Source organism: Protopterus annectens, chromosome 4.part0 (assembly GCF_019279795.1).
Source record: "Protopterus annectens isolate FY-2018-M chromosome 4.part0, PAN1.0, whole genome shotgun sequence".
Taxonomy (NCBI): domain Eukaryota; kingdom Metazoa; phylum Chordata; order Ceratodontiformes; family Protopteridae; genus Protopterus; species Protopterus annectens.
Window position 1 is genome coordinate 1,112,944,861 of NC_056733.1, and position 13,990 is coordinate 1,112,958,850.

General features: G+C 39.3%; 1 protein-coding gene across 1 annotated transcript in view; it reads left to right on the top strand.

Moving 5' to 3' along the window:
- Window positions 1-218: 218 nt before the first annotated feature.
- Window positions 219-13,990, top strand: part of LOC122799792 (gamma-aminobutyric acid type A receptor subunit pi) — a 930,262-nt gene continuing 916,490 nt past the window's right edge. The window contains exon 1 of the mRNA XM_044069090.1: window positions 219-441. The gene's annotated coding sequence lies outside the window, so the exon portion shown is untranslated. The remainder of the gene's footprint in view (window positions 442-13,990) is intronic.

Below are 13,990 nucleotides of genomic sequence, written 5' to 3' on the forward strand. Positions count from 1 at the left end.
TTTTTATTATTATTAATAAATCAGTGTCTGGATGTTTCCCTTGCCTTGTATGAAACAAGTGTGTTTTTGTGTATGTGTGTGTGTGTATGAGTGTGAGTGAGTGAGAGATAGAGAGAGAGAGAGAGAGAGAGAGAGAACACAGAGAAAAGCTCCCTGGAATTGGTTGGTTTGGAATTGTTCTTGCAGATATAATCACTGCTCCCCCACCCCCTAAGTCATTTAAGTGCAGAGAGAAGAGAAGTGGTTTCTGCTAACTACAATCAGGGGTTTCGTAGCCCAATCTTTACCCATAAGCAAAAGTGATGGGTTCCTACCAGTCTGCAGGCATATATGTACACTGAACTCTGACAGGTTTAATCCATATAAACAAAGGATTAACAAGGTATCTGGAACAGCAAAATATTTTAAGTTTATTTTCTTCAGGAGAGAAATTCCTTTCAGGTAGGTGCTTATCCATCAGCAAACACCCAGTTCTTTTTATTTTAGTGTCATAAGATCAAATGCTTGTTAAGTGATTTTAGCATGTGCCATTCCATTCCAGTATCCCTGCTGATTGACAGGTGCAGTTTGTTTATGGTCTCGTTTTACTCGCATGTTGATGCAAAAGGACTGAGTCACTTGGTGACATACTTTATTGCAGGTTTATATCAGTGGCATGCTCTGAATAATTATTTCTTCCCAAGTATGTGCTGTGTTTCAAGGGTCATGGCTTTAATTGCTTCTCTCTTAGGGGTTGCATTTTGCTTTTCTTTGCGAAAAGGAAGCAAAACATTGGAATTTGTATGAAATTCTTTTCAGGGAGCCTTGGTTTTGTTATGCTTTGTAAAAAAGTATAGAATGAAGAATTTGCAGCCCTTGTAGTTTATTTCAAGGCAGAACAAGTTAGTTCTGGTAGCAAAGTGAGGAAAAACTGATGACAAGAACATTTGAGATAATCCATGTCACTTTGCTTTCATGAATGAAGACACAACAATTTCTAGTCAATAATGTATTCCAGTCATTAATTATTGTATTGCTTTCTAGTCAGAAACCTGTGGTCAAAGACACAGGTCAATCAATCATTACAACAAGTTTGCATTCTCAGTAGCAGAGTTTGTTCGTCATCATGTTTCAGAAGATATTTTTATTTAATAACCTGGAAAAATCTCTTGCACTATTTAATAACCTAGTAAAATCTGCTGCACTATCTCTTTCAGATTATGTCCAAAATCAGAAGTAAAGTTAGCAAAATAATATGATCTTGTATTAATATGCATGTTCTGAAGAACAAAAATCTATAATTATGCTTATTAGAATTATTTTTTGACCTTTACACTTCACTTTTGTCATAAATTGTGAAGACCAGACCAAACTTCTGAGGTGAAATCAAAATATATCTGTGAAAATCTCTGACAGCTTTTTTTTTTCTCCCTTGTCTCTCATAACTTGTTCAGAATCACATTGTAAGGATGTAGAGACTAAGGAATCAAACCCGGGGCTAGAGGATGAATAAAGTTCTTTAGCATTGCATTGCCTTCAAGCTCTGTGCATTAATGCAATAATTATGCACCTCTTAAGTGCACTGCATTTTATGGTTTTCCTACGAAATAGCAGGTCTGACACAAAAACTTACATTATATTTCTCACAGCATATACAGTACTGACTCCTTAAATTTGTTCTCATTGCTTATGGCAAGAATACAGTAAATTAGTTTAAGCTGCTTATTATACCAGCTGATAATATGTTTATACCACTTACTGTCCATCAGAGTAATGTAATTTTAAATTCATTCACCTTGCCCTTAAGGGATGTGACTTGCATTCATACTAAAAGAAATACATTAAAAAGTACCTACAACTTGCTATATTTTTACATTTGATTCTGTATGTGGCAGAGTAGTGTATATTCACAGCAGCTTTTAACTCAGAATTTACCTCACTGTTTAGCTTTTTTTTACCCTGGAAACCTATCACTGCCTGTTGCTTATGTCAAAAGTATTTCATTTGTCAGTAGATCAGTTTGTACTCTTCATGACACCTGTGCTCTAACCTTACAAATGCTTAAAATGCTTAGTGCATGTTAAAATAATACAATTTTAAATTCAATGCTTGCAGGACATTTTAGGAATGATGCTTTCTTTCATACTACTTGAAGCATTTTTAAAATGTCTGAGACTTGAATTTTTTTTGTATTTGTTTCTGTAAAAATTCTGGTATTCTGTACATTTTCAACTGCTTTTAACCCGATTGGAGCTAAAAGTCATGGTGCAGTTCTTTCTTTCAGTCTTTCAGAAGATCAGTATAGTAATAAAGGCACATTGGCTGTGTGTGTGTGTGTGTGTGTGTGTGTGTGTGTGTGTGTGTGTGTGTGTGTGTGTGTGTGTGTGTGTGTGTGCTTCTTATGTGCCCAACTCTCACATGCCCTTCATAGTGGAGATCAAATGGGGAAGATTTTATTTTAAACCAGATTTTTGTCTTATACACTGATTCTCCTGTTCGGGGCGGCCACGGTAGTGCAGAGGTTAGTGTTGCCACCTCACAGCAAGAGGTTCTCCGGTTCGATCCTCAGCTGGGGAACCTTCTGTGTGGAGTCTGCATGTCCTCCCTGTGGTCGTGTGGGTTTCCTCCGGGTGCTCCGGTTTCCTCCCACATCCCAAGGACATGCTGTAGGTGGATTGGACACTCTAAATTGGCACTAGGTGTGTGTGTGTGTGTGTGTGTGTGTGTGTGAGTGTGTGTGTGTGTGTATGTGTGTGCCTTCTGTGGAAGGTTGGGAGCTGGGCTGGCAACTCAACACTATAAAACTCCACTGCCAATCATGAGTGGATAGGTGATCCGCTGTGGTGACCCCTAACCGGGAAAAGCCGAAAGAAGAAGAAGACACTGATTCTCCTGTTCCTTCACAGCATCCTCCACTTCATCAATTCTTGAAAAAGTATGCCCCCAATCTACCCAAAGCTGGTACATTCATGGTGTGCATGTCTGAGGATCTCTCTCGAAGAGATTTAACTAGCAGATCTAAGATGCAAAAACTTAATGCAGCTGCCTGTACTGTCTAGACTGATTTAGATTTAAAGCTGGACTTCTGTGTTATTACTCAGAAAAGCAAAGTGTGTTGGCATATAGAAGGATTCATATGAAATGCGTTCATATTTGCCTATTTGTTTATCAGATGAATGGGTAGTTTGGTTGGGCTTATGTGAGATTTTTCTCATTAGTATTATTTATTGTGTACTTTATTCCTGAACATCCACAATCTTGCCTGCATTGACTTGTAGTGCAGTTTCCTATTTTATCTGAAGAAGGAATGTTACACTGTTTGTGTACATCCTTGGAAAGGACCTGTGCAATTAGATTTTCCACTATTTGACACCTTTGTCATGTAGTCACTTTGATGTTGAACTTAAAGTGACTGAACCCCAATTCTCCAAATAAAACAGGACATTTGTTGAGCCCTGTGGAACTAATAATGCATCAACGAGCTTGCATAAAAATAAATAGTAAGCAACTATTGTACATTATATCCATTACATACAGCACTGAATCATTAAAGTATCCCAGTGGAAAGGTATAGTATCTAGATTGCAAGTTATCTAAGTCATGGACAAATCATGCAATGTACCATTAAGGTTGCTTTTCTTGGCACACAGGGGAACAGTATTTTGCCACCCAAACACAACACCAACACACACACATAAAGTATAACATTCCAAATCTGCACACGCAGTCATCAGAGGTCAGAACTGAACCTGGAGACTGGTACTGTGAGTCACAGATCTCAACCACTGAGCTATCATGTCATTCTAACTTCCCAAGTTTAGAAACTGTAAAATGAAACACAAGGGAAGGGAATGGGAAAAACCTTTCTTATCTGCTAGGTCAAGTGGAAGAAAATCCCGGATGCCCATTTGAATATGGGATTAAATGAAAGATTATCTTTAAGATCAGAGTAAAAACAGAACTGTTTAGTGTTCGGTGTAAGTACTTTGAATGCACTGGGAATTTTATTAATGCATTTCCTGCTTGAACATTAGTAAATTATATACTACTACTTGATGACTGATTAATTGTATTAGATTATGTATATACAGTGATGTGGAATGAGAATATGTTTTAAAAATATAACACACAAATGTTAAGTGTTAGAGGCAGGAAGGCTGCAGAGCTTCCCTTCCTCTGTTTCCCTTAAATATATATACTTCATTATCAGCGACATAATTAGCATGTGACTGGGGCTGCCTTTTCTCCAGGTAGACCTTTATATTTATTTGCAATATTTAGCAGATGGCACTTTCAAAACCAAATTCTGTATTTGAAGAATTAAATCAGAATGGCTACCCAGGTAATGACCTGTGTGGTCAGCTCCTTTTTCATGGAGAGAGAGGAAACATACTCCCTGCTAGTCCCTGGTCAAACCCAGAATGCTAAAACCAAGTTGGCACTGACTGACTTGTAGACACAGACAGATATCCACAGAGAAGCACATGTGAGCTTCCCTCTCTGACTTTCCTGCATGCCTGGTGCCAGGAAAGGGAGAGAAATGGGGGTAGGAAATGACATCACTCCATTCCTAGTGCTAGGAAAGGGAGTAGTATATGAATAGTGGGTGGGACATATGCAAAAAAGCCCAACCCTTTCAGTAGGAATGCATAAGGCAGTTTACATTGGATAACCTCCGAGGTTTGAGATCATTGTGGGGATGGTGAGAAATTGAGCAATAAACAAGAAATACATGTAAATTAATTATGTATAGAGATTCTATCATCTTCTCATGTATGCATATTTTACACTGGATGTCATGTTTCATTTATGCTTTAGATGAAGAAGCTGCAACTTGTTTAGTAAAAAAAAAAATGATTATTGCTTCAGTTTTGCACCACTGCACCATCTCTCCATATAGACACTCCTAAAAAATGTATTTAATAGCATAGTTAATATACTAATTTACATACCATAGCGAAGCACTCTTTTTAATCAGAAGTGCATTACTTCTTTAGATGGCCAGTATCTTATTTACATTATGGTTTCAATGTTTCAGCTACAGACATAGCTAGCTCTTCTGGTCCCTGACAACATCCCTCAACTTTAAGTTATGGAGAAAAAAAAAAGGGGGCCTTTTGCCTGATCTGGACTTCTTATCTAAGCAAGTAAAGAGCAAGTCAGGTTGATTCTTCCAGATCTGTACTCCTCCTCTGCTTTGAAGAGCAGAAATAAAAAAGAAGCTCTTCATTCCTATATAATAGTAGTAAACTGTTGCTGCATTTCTAACAAGCAGCTGATACAATTTATGCCACCACACACAGAGCACTAAGGAGTAGCATTGCTGGGGTGGGGAAAAAGGGAAAATCACCCCAGGTACTGTCTTGTCAAAGTTGCAATTCACTGACATACCACTAAAAACAAAAATACTTTTCATTAAACATCATTTGTTTCCTCCATAAGGGAATGGCCATGCATATATCCTAAACGGACATCACCTCTTATGTCATCCTGCTTGAGGACCTGTGATTGGCTGAGCAGGTAGAGCAGGTGCTGCCACAGTGCAATAATGGCACTCTCTTTAGTTTGGTGTCCACTGCATGTTGAAGGATATCCTGTTTTGGGTATGGAAATCACTCACTGTGGGCATATGTGTTGAAGTAAGTAGGGTAAATGTTTCATTTTGGTGCTTGTGAATATTTGGGCAGACTACTTAAGGGGTCAGTCGGGGGAAATGTTTAATTTTGGTGCTTGTGCATATATACATGGACAGCCTACTGAAGGGGTCACTTAGGGTGAAATCTTTTCATTTTGATGGCAGTGATGTGCTTGTGCAAACATGGACAGACTACTGAAGGGGTCATTGTGGAACTGTTTCATTTTGGAGTCAGTGAAGTGCTTGTGCATACATGGACAGACCACTGAGGAGGTTGCTTGGGGAAATGTTTCATTTTGATGTAATTTGAGTACTTGTACATATATGGGCAGACCACTACTGCAGGGGTCACTTGTGGAAATGTTTCATCTTGGTGCTTGTGCATACGTGGACATGCTGATTGGGTCATTTAGGTTAATATTTCATTTTGTAGTCAGTCAAGTGCTTCCACATATTTGGACATACTAATGAAAGGGTCACTTGGGGAAATATTTCATTTTGGAGTCAAGTCAAGTGCTTGTGCAGACATGGACAAATTACTTAAGGAATCTTTGGGGGAAATGTTTCATTACTGAAGGAATCTTTGGGGGAAATGTTTAATTTTGGTGTCACTGAAGTGCATATACGTACATGGACAAATTATTGAAGGGATCCAGAACATTTAGATAAAGAAAGCAAATAATGTAGCTACATTGCTTGATAGGCAGCAATGCACAAAAACCAAGCATAATTTTAATGCATATTATCCTTGATTGTAAAACAAGGATATAGTAAGTCCTTCCATTACGACTCGCAGAAGATTAAACTCCGTGATGATCAGGATCACTGAAATTTAAGTGTTTTTGCAGGGTGGGGCAGGATCCCCTGCTTCCCAATGTGGGGGTGAGTCACCCACACCCTCCAATTTATATTACTAATTTCCCCTTTATCATTGAAAAAAGTAACATACAGTATGTCTCTGTCTCTCATAAAAGTAGTGTTGGGGGGCATACCTCTCAACCTCTTAGCACGACAAAGCCTAAAATAATGTTATCGAAGGCCCAAAAATAGGGACAGTTTTTAAACAATGTTCTTTTAAAGTTTATACTCGGTTCATAGAATAACAAAGTTTGTATTAGTGTGCATTTTCTGAAGGAAATAAAATCTGAAACACAAACGTATGTCATTATTTAACATGTTCAGTACTTACTGGTTTGCCAGAAAACCACAAATTTTATGAGGTGAAAATCTGGACATTGTGTAGTAATCTGGAAAGTTAAGAGGTATGGTCAGTGTCCAGAGCAAAGTATTCAGCACATGTTGCTTAATACTCTTAAAGTCCACTTGTTGTCCAGGTGAACTACGGATAAAAATCAATCAAAAATAGCTTTGTCCAATCAAAAATGAGGCTTCACTGTATTCTGTATTCATAATAGGCTTCTTGAGGTCTTCATCGGAGTACCTTGAAATAATCACATTTACTGCAAATTTTCAGAGTAACAAATTGTGGTGCCCAAAGAATATTAAACTATATGTCTGAGCCAGACATTGATGTAGAGCTTTTGGAAATATCTCTTCCTGTGGTGTTTAAGCAGCTGAAGGTATCATACAATAGGATAGGTATATGTAAAGCAGCATACAAACAGTTATTGGATTGGATATTTAGGATTATTACTGGGTTTTTATGGTGTAATGGTGTAATGATGAATGTCGTTAGTGCATATGCTCCACAAGTTGGGTTTGAGATGGATGAGAAAGAAAAATTTTGGAGTGAGTTGGATGAAGTGGTGATGACTGTACCCAAGGGTGAGAGACTGGTGATTGGAGCAGATTTTAACGGGCATGTTGGTGAAGGGAACAGAGGGGATGAGGAAGTGATGGCTAGGTATGGTGTTAAGCAAAGGAAGGTCACATGATAGTAGATTTTGCTAAAAGGATGGACATGGCTGTGATGAATACATATTTTAACAAGAGGGAGGAGCATAGGGTGACATACAAGAGTGGAAAAGATGCACACAGGTGGATTATATCTTATATAGAAGGGCCAGTCTGAAGGAGATTGGAGACTGTAAAGTGGTGGCAGGGGAAAGTGTAGTTAGGCAGCATAGGATGGTGGTTTGTAGCATGCCATTGGTGATCAAGAAGAGGAGGATGAGTGTGAGGGCAGCACCAAGGATCAAATGGTGGAAATTGAAAAAGGGTAATTGTGAGGTGATGTTCAGGGAAGCGTTAAGACAGGCACTGGGTGGCAGTGAAGAGTTAACGAATAGCTGGGTAACTGCAGCAGAGCTAGTAAGAGAGATGGCTAGAAAGGTGCTTGGTATGACATCTGGAAAGAGGAAGGAGGACAAGGAGACCAGGTGGTGGAATGAAGAAGTACAGGACAGCATACAGAGAAAGAGGTTGGCGAAGAAGAAGTGGGATTGTCAAAGAGATGAAGAAAGTAAGCAAGAGTATAAGGAGATGAGGTGCATGGCAAAGAGAGAGGTGGCAAAGGCTAAGGATAAGGCATATGAAGAGTTGTATAAAAGGTTGGATACTAAGGAGGGAGAAAAGGACCTGTACCGATTGGCTAGACAGGGGGACCGAGCTATTAAAGATGTGCAGCAGGTAAGGGTGATAAAGGATAATGAGGGAAACGTACTCACAAGTGAGGAGAGTGTTGAGCAGATGGAAAGAGTACTTTGAGGGGTTGATGAATGAAGAGAATGAGAGGGAGAGAAGGTTGGATGGTGTGTGGATAGTGAATCATGAAGTGCAGTGGATTAGCAAGGAGGAAGTAAGGATAGCTATGAAGAGGATGAAGAAAGGAAAGGCTGTTGGTCCAGATGACATACCTGTGGAAGCATGGAGGTGTTTAGGTGATATGGCAGTGGAGTTTTTAACTAGATTGTTTAATGAAATCTTGGAAAGTGAGAGGATGCCTGAGGAATGGAGAAAAAGTGTTTTGGTACCGATTTTTAAGAATAAGGGTGATGTGCAGAGCTGTACTATCTACAGAGGGATTAAACTGATCAGTCAAAGCATGAAGTCATGGGAAAGAGTAGTGGAAGCTAGGTTAAGAAGGGAGGTGATGATTAGTGATCAGCAGTATGGTTTCATGCCAGGAAAGAACACTACAGATACAATGTTTGCTCTGAGAGTGTTGATGGAGAAGTACAGAGAAGGTCAGAAGGAGTTGCATTGTGTCTTTGTGGATTTAGAGAAAGCATATGACAGGGTGCCTAGAGAGGAGTTGTGGTATTGTATGAGGAAGTCGGGAGTGTCAGAGAAGTATGTAAGAGTGGTACAGGATATGTACGAGGGTAGTGTGACAGCAGTGAGTTCTGCGGTGCGAGTGACGGATGCATTTAAGGTGGAAGTGGGATTACATCAAGGATCAGCTCTGAGCCCTTTCTTATTTGCAATGGTGATGGACAGGTTGACAGACAAGATCAGACAGGAGTCCCCGTGGACTATTATGTTTGCAGATGACATTGTGATCTCTACTGAGAGTAGGGAACAGGTGGAGGAGACCCTGGAGAGGTGGAGATATGCTTTAAAGAGAAGAGGAATGAAGGTCAGCAGGACTAAGACAGAATATATGTGTGTGAATGAGAGGGAGGATAGAGGAATGGTGAGTATGCAGGGAGTAGAGGTGGTGAAGGTGGATGAATTTAAGTACTTGGGATCAACAGTTCAGAGTAATGGTGAATGTGTAAGAGAGGTGAAGAAGAGAGTACAGGCAGGATGGAGTGGGTGGAGAAGAGTGTCAGGAGTGATTTGTGACAGACGAGTACCAGTAAGAGTGAAAGGGAAGGTCTACAAGAGGGTAGTGAGACCAGCTATGTTATATAAGTTGGAGACACTGGCATTGACAAAAAGGCAGGAGTCAGAGCTTGACGTGGCAGAGTTGAAGATGTTAAGATTTGAACTGGGTGCAAGGAGGATGGACAGTATTAGGAATAAGTATATTAGAGTGTCAGCCCAGGTTGGAAGGTTTGGAGACAAAGCCAGAGAGGCAAGATTACGTTGGTTTGGACATGTGCAGAGGAGGGATGCAGGGTATATTGGGAAAAATATGCTACGGATGAAGCTGCTAGGTAACAGGAAAAGAGGGAGGCCTAAGATAAGGTTTATGGATGTGGTGAGAGAGGACATGCAGGTGGTTGGTATGAAAGAACAAGATGCAGAGGACAGGAAGAAATGGAAACAGTTGATATGCTGTGGCGACCCCTAACGGGAGCAGCCGAAAGAAGAAGAAGATTGGGTTTTTATAAAATGTGTGATTATAATTAAAATGAAGCTAACTTTAGCTTAGACACTTCATTTATTGTCGAATACCATGCAAATTAGATATATTCCTATCAACAAAAGAATCGTGTGTGTGTGTGTGTGTGTGTGTGTGTGTGTGTGTGTGTGTGTGTGTGTGTGTGTGTGTGTGTGTGTGTGTGTGTGTGTGTGTGTGTGTGTGTGTGTGTGTGTGTGTGTGTGTGTGTGTGTGTGTAAGTCCATAGGTTAGTACTAGACTATCTGTCCTTGTGGGCCATTTTAAGGCTAGCCATATTTCCTATCCCAAAGGTTAGAATCAAACCCTGTACCTTGTGTGTATAAGAAAATCCAAGTATGACTCATATTATAAGAAGCAATTTAATCCAATGTAAAAGGAAAAACTTTAAAGATCAATACATGTTAGGTTCAAGCAAGGCACCCTTTATTACTTGCAGCAAGGAGACAAAGCATGTAGGTACAAGATTTGTCTAACTTTCTGGTGGTCAGTATATTATTCTTATACAGTTTTTTTTTGTCACATAGAAAATGTTACTAATTTACTGCTGATGTAGTTGGACACAGCTTTCTGTATGTTACACAGAAAATGTTACCAGGCTTATTGCTGACATGGTCAGATTATTGCTGTCTTGCAAAAACATTTGAGAAAAACAACCTGGCCTTGGGCTTATTTTAGCCCACCTTGTCTCTTCAATTCTTCCATTGTACAATTCTAATACATGCAATACATTTTGTCTAGATTCAAGGTACATTTCTAGCTTTGGTACAAGTAGTGCTGACTATAGCTTAACCTTTCAAACATCTATTGTTTTCTTTATCAAGACTTCTAGCAGCTGCACATTTTCTCATGGCATAAGCAGAAATAGAATGTCTCTTATTAGGTTTCCGGTAGCTGCACATATTTTCATTGCATAAGCAGAACGAAGTGTCTTTTATTAAGTTTCTAATAGCTGTGCAGATTCAAGCAGTATGAACAGAATAAATGTATTAACCCTTTTAAGCCTTTAATGTACTAAGCATGCATATTGCTATTATGCATTTTCCTAACATTTCCCCCCTTTTAATACTTTTATTCTACTTTTAAAATAAGCATAAACAGCTTTTTTTTCCCTTAACCTCTTCCTACTCTGGATTTGCAGTTAAGAGAGTCATTTAGTTTAAAACCATGAAAGCATCTTAAATTTTTTAGTAACTCTTTGAGTTCGGCATCTTGGTATAAGGTTTTTGAAACTGAAATGTCTACAAACGTTTTGATTAGTCCTTTTATGCAGGGAATGCAGCAGCACCCACAGACCATCCGTAGAGCTATCCCTACACAGATGGCAATCAGAATGTTCATCAGGATACTGCCCCACCCCCCAAACAATTTTTGGAAAAAGTCCATCAATGGATTTGGTCCTGGTTTGGTCATGGCCGACACATGCTGGATTACCTCAAGATGGTTGTCTATCTCGTGGTTGTGGTCAGGAATATACAAACAGCACTCCTCCTGGATTAAAGTGCATGTACCTCCTCTCACCGCTAGGGTGAAGTCAAGAGCCATGCAATTTTGAAGTACCACTGTTCTCATGGCAGTCAGTTCATCGGTTACCAATTCTAGGGCAGAAAAGGTTGCATTACTCATTATTTTGAGGAGCTTAGACAATTTTCTCAGTTCCCAGATTGATTTCGTTGCTCCATATGCTGGTAATACACCTGCCCACGATATGACAGTATCACTCAGATCCATGTGTTATAGTCCTTTGTTATTTCCAGGGCCTAAGTCATGATGGTATTTCCAGGGTGCATTGATTTGTCCCACTGGATTGACAGGCTTCTTGATTTCTCTGGCATTCCGAATCTTTTCTTGAGGTAAAACTGTCGTGTGTCGTATGGCCGGAACCAGGTATTCCAAAAAACAACTGACAGACTAATTTTTGGGGAGCCATTTTTATGCTTTTCTTTCACATATAAAGTAACAATCTTCCACTTTAGTAGTAACTTTACTATACCCTTGCTCTGCATGAAACATTTTTCTGCCGATTATAGACAGTTGTTTGTAGAGATCAGCATTAAGTTTTACTTTTTTAATTGTCCTATGCATCAGTTCAACAAATTAATCATAGCTCGTGTTGCAATAGAATTTGATGTTATCGGATTTAGTGTAGCATCTATAGGGAACAGTTACATTGCAAAAGCTCTAACCCACCTTGACTGTATCATTCTTATAAAAACACACAGTTCCTTTCTGTCGAATAGACAAGTGCAATGCTACCTTATCTTTTGATGTGACATCTGATGTATCGTGAATTAAGTTTTCCCAGGTCTTGTTAGCCCCTAGGGGAACTGCAGTTAACAGTAGCCCCCCATAAGCCGTGCAAATCCAGCAATTCAAAACATTGAAGGTTTCAGCATACACATATTTAATTGCCTAGTAAGTATTAAAGTTCGGGTGCCACTCTGCACGCTTATTTAGTTTTACTTGCGTGGTTGAGAAAAGAAATGGCCACAATAAAAAGATTATTGTCACCAGTACAGTCAACAGGATGGTCATGTAATATTTTTGTGGAAATGGTTGTTCTGCATTTCCGTTTTCTCCAGTTCTTCTAAGTAGGTGTATTTGGATCTTACTGGATTCCGTCATCTTATTTTTGACACATAATCTTACTCTCTGTCCCCTAATAGGACCTTCAGCACCGATGGTTTCTTCACTGGGTTTGAGATGGATCAGTCCTATTGATCTGACCCCCTTTGTAGCCAGACTTTGTGCTTAGGGTCCTGATGGAGAGGTAAGATCTTTGTCCAATTCAAAGCTCTTTACCAGCTTGCAGTACGTCAGGTGTATCCACGAAGCTCGTTTTGCTATTTTGACTGCAGTAGGTGTCGAAAGAAGCACCTGGTAGGGACTTTCCCACCTTGGTGATGCCCAGTTCTTTCATTTCACTATTTTAATCCATACCCAGTCTCCTGGCGTCACTGCCACTTCCGATGTTTCGGTTTGTTTTTTATCTGAAACAGAATTTGACTGCAACAGATGTTTAGAACTCAGCAACCTTTTCATATATTCAGCTAGTGTAAAATCAGCTTCCTGGTCTGATGACATGAGAAGTTTCCACTGGGGTGTATAATAAGCTCTTCCAAACAGTTTTTCAAAAGGAGTCAATCCTTTTGCTGTATGGACAGTTCTCATGCTCAACAGTGCCAGGGGTAAACAGTGCAACCATGTTTTTCCTGTCTCAGCTATTAATTTTTTCAATTTGCTTTTTAATATACCATTATGCCTTTCAACCAGCCCTGCAGACTGTGGATGGTATGCACAATTATTTTTTAAAGAAATACCAAAATGATTACTTAACTGCTGTATGGTTTGATTTACAAAATGTGTACCATTGTCACTGTAGATTTTTTCCGGAATGCCAAACCTAGGAATAATTTCCTTGACAAGTACTTTTGCCACTGTAGCTGCATCCGGATTTTTGGTTGGAAAGGCTTCCACCCACCTGGAAAACATATCTATAATGACAAGACAATACTTTTTAGTTTCAAATTTGTTCAATCCTATGAAATCCATACAGATAGTGTGAAATTGATATGGTGGTGTGGGGAAACTCCCTTGCTTTGGCTTTATTGCCCCCTGTGCATGATGTTTGTTACAAATCTGACACATCAAACAAAATTTTTTAGAGTAGTTTGTAAATCCGTACGTTGTGAACACTTGGTTCACCAGCTGTACCATCCCCCCTGTTGAGACATGGCATTGCCCACAGCTCAACAATGCTGCATAGCAAAACAAATTAGAGGGTAGTATCGTTTTTTTTTTTAGAGATGTATAGCCCTTTTTCAAGGATTGCTCCTCGTTTTATTCATCGCTGTTTTTCAGCTTACGTAGTGAGTGTCTGCATTGTTTTTAACATGTCTAGATATAAGGTTTTAGATGGTTGCAATTTCTTATTTAAAAGAAATACTTCTGTGGCCGCTTGTTTTGCAGCTGTATCAGCTCTTGCATTACCTTTTGAAATCTTATCCTGTTGCTTGGTGTGAGCTGTACATTTGCAAATGGCCACTTTCTGAGGTGTCTGAATAGATTCTAAAAGATTTAAAATAAACTGTGTATGATTTATAGGTTTGCCAGTAGATGTTATCATTTTC